The sequence below is a fragment of the Alligator sinensis genome, unplaced genomic scaffold, assembly GCF_000455745.1.
Source record: "Alligator sinensis unplaced genomic scaffold, ASM45574v1 scaffold285_1, whole genome shotgun sequence".
NCBI lineage: Eukaryota > Metazoa > Chordata > Crocodylia > Alligatoridae > Alligator > Alligator sinensis.
The window spans coordinates 1851576-1855382 of NW_005842235.1; positions in this window are offsets into that span (position 1 = coordinate 1851576).

Consider the following 3807-nt stretch of genomic DNA (forward strand, 5'->3'; position numbering starts at 1 on the left):
GAACAGCTTTATCTTTTCTTGTTTCACAATCAGAAATACCCCTGTGGCATAAAGAATGAGAAAATCATAGCAGCAGTGTGTGAAACAGAAGAACAGGACAGGACAAGCCTATGCACTCTGATAGCTAGAATTTGCTTTCAGCTGCTTACAGTGACATACAAACTTAAGAAACAATTTTTGTAGAGAATACTGAATATAATTTCATAGCCAAATGAATCCACTGCTGTCATACTGATGCTTACAAATAATGCAAAATTTCTCCAGCTTTGGTAATCCTAGGAATGTTAAGACCAGGCAAATGTTGGGCACTTTGTATTCACATGTAAATCCTTTAATAGTGATACTGTTTTCTGCCATACTAATGAGAACATTAAAAGTAATGGGATCTCTCCCCAGAGGGTAGTTTGTGAGATATGATTGTTCACAAAGAACATTTGTTCATACTGCAAGGTTATACTATACTGTAACTGACAAAAATGCTAGGTGAATGTATGCCTACATTGGATAGTATTTCAGATTTTCAGTTGCACAAGAAGAATCTGCTTAACACCAGTTATTTTAATGTAATCATACCCAACAGAAAGCATACAAAGTAAGTGTTAAACATGTGTAATATGAAGTCATTAATTACTCCTCATTTCCCTAAGATGTTTCCTTTATTGTTTTAGTGTGTCACTGTGTATTGCATGCACACATGCGTTCCTCTCCTTGAACGGTAACCTTGTCGTGGTGTAGAGGCTTGTGTGTTCCACTGACCCGAAGAACTGTCATCTGGAGTCTTGTATTCCTGGTAGGGTCTCCCTTGGTGAAAAGTTCTGAGGTGAGGTCCAAGACTAAGCATGGTACAAACTCCTGAAGACCCTGATGGTGGAACATGCATACTTGAGGACCTGCTGGCTCTATGTGGCTGTGAAAGCAGATGAGGGCTGCAGCAGGATGGAGGTCTCTAGTTGTCTTGGACATCCTTGCCACTGGGTTCAGGGCTCCCTCCTGTCAAGCTTGTACAGCTGTCACTTGTGCACCAGCTTCCATCATTCAGACCAAGGACAATAAGGCACCAGGCCCACCCCCCTCAGAGGCATCCCCTCAGAGGTCTTTAAAGCTGGTAGAGCAGCACTGGCACAAAAATTTCACCAACCTCTCATCAAAATATGAGTTAACAGGGAAGTTCCACCTGACTTAAAGAATGCCAACATTGTGGCCATCTTCAAGGAAAGGGATAAGTAAGTGTGTGGGAAGTACTCAGGCATTGCCTTCCTCTCTGTTGCTGGTAAGATTCTTACTTGCAACCTTCTGAATCTCCTCCACCCCCTTGCCAAAGATGCTCTTCCAGAATTCCAGTGGGGTATAACCAATATGATTTTCATTCATATAAATGAACCATTTATATAAACAAATTGTTCAGACAGAGTGTTGTTACTTCCATTAATGGCCTAAGTGTGTTGAAATGGATCCAGAAGTGTAGAGAGCAACACCAAAAGCTGTTTATGGCATTCATTGACCTAACCAAGGCCTTCAACTACATCAATCATGAAGCCTTATAGAAGGTGCTGGATAGGTCTGGTTGTCCACTGGAGTTCATCAGTGTCCTCAAGCTACTTCATGATGGGATGACTGCCACAGTCCTTTGCAATGGATCAGAGACAGACTCATTTACCATACATACTGGTGCCAAGCAGGGCTTTGTCATTGCCTCAATCCTTTTTTTCCATCTATCTTGCTGTGATTTTGATTCTCATCCATGACCACCTTCTTCCCAGAATTGGGGTTGAGTGTCAGATGGATGGTCAGCTTTTCAAGCTGTGGCACCTTCACAGCAAAATGAAAGTTGCCAAAACTGGCATCACCAACCTTCAGTACGCTGATGACTGAGTTATCTCCATGCACACTGAGACCAATCTGCAGTCCACCCTTAACCTTTCCTCAGGTGCCTATCACAGCCTGGGACTCTCGCTTAACATTGGGAAGACCAAGATACTCCATCATCCCACCCCAGCACAAGCTGCACACCTCTCCCCACAAATTACCATTGGTGGAGAACCCCTGAAAAAAGTCGAGCACTTCTCATACTTTGGCAGTTACCTCTCCCAGTCAGTCAGTCTTGACGTAGAAATCAAACATAGGATTCTCTGTGCCACTGTATCCTTTGGAAAGCTGCTACAGTGTGTCTTTACTGACCAAGATTTTCAGATGGAAACTAAGATCCTGGTCTACAATGCAGTGGTTATCCCCACACTCCTCTATGGGTGTGAGGCATGGGTGACATATCAAAGCCATCTTACGCTCCTGTAATAGTTCCATCAGTGTTGCCTCAGGAAGGTGCTTCATAATTTGATGGCAAGAACATTGCACCAATGCCAGCATCCTCTCTGCAGATAACATAACCAGCATGGAAGCAAAGATCATGAAACATCAACTCTACTAGGTGGCCACTGTGTGTGGATAGCTGACACTCATCTCCCAAAGCAAGTCCTCTTCTCTCAACTTATTCATGGTAAAAGGATCCACAGAGGACAGAGAAAGCACTAGAAGGACACCATGAAAGCATACCTTAAGAAGGGTGGCATAAACACTACAAATTGGGAAGCACTGGCGGGTAACATGTCTCAATGGCACTGCACCATACATCAAGCTACAACCCACCTTGAAGAGAGCCGTGTTGCTCTTCAAGGAATCCAAGAAATGGCAAAGGAGGAAGGAAAGTGAACAACATCCTGGCCAACAGTCTCACCCCCCCCCCCCCCCCCCCCAACCTGCAAGGCACTACTTGTCATATCTGTGGAAAAACTTGCAGAGTATGGATTGAACTCCTCAGCGCCACCCAATTTGATTTGGCCAAATCTGAATCTGAAGATTTGATGCTGATTTGGAGATTTAGCAATTATAGTTTCATTTCATAGTTTCATAGTTTCATAGTTTCAGGGTCGGAAGGGACCTAATAGATCTTCTAGCCCGACCCCCCGCCAGGGCGGGAGAACAACCCAAAAAACACAAACAAAACCACTCACCCTAAAAACAAAAACGGGACTCAAATGAGTCCAGCCAGGTAAGTATCCAGCCTCTTCTTAAAGATCCCCAGGGTAGGGGCCAGCACCACCTCCCTTGGAAGTTGGTTCCAGCTCCTAGCCGCCCTGACTGTGAAGTAGTTTTTTCGGATGTCCAATCTGTACCTCCTCTCCATCAACTTGTGCCCATTATTCCTTGTTATGCCAGCAGGGGCTAGGGGAAACAGCGTCTCCCCCAAACCCTTCTGGTTCCCCCTAGTGAGTTTATAGACGGTCACCAGGTCCCCCCTCAGCCTTCTCTTGTGGAGGCTGAATAGGTTCAAGTCCCGCAGTCTCTCACTGTAGGGTCTGCCCTGTTGTCCCCGGATCATGCGGGGGACAACATTATGCCATAGACACAGCTTTAAATGTTTTTTCTACATACCTCAAGATACCAGGCACAGCTCATGAATGCTGCAATGGTAGGGTGGATGGAGTATCCCACAAGAGAGCAACGGGGGCCCCTGCATGCTCGGCAGCATACCTGGAAGTGGACTGGAAGGACTTCCAGTTCACTTCTGTGTTCACCGCCAAGCATGTGGGGGACCTTCCCCTGTGTGTCCCCCCCTGGTTCAGTGATCAGCTGTGAGGGGACCCTGGGTGCCCCCAGACCCAGGAGGCAACAGTCAACAAGCTAGAGGGTGGGGAAGGTGTCCCCCGCACACTCCACGGCGGATGCAGAAGTGGACAGGAAGTGCTTCTGGTCCACTTCCAGGTCTACCAGTGAGCAGGCTGGGGGCCCCCCCCCCCCCCTCCCCCCGGG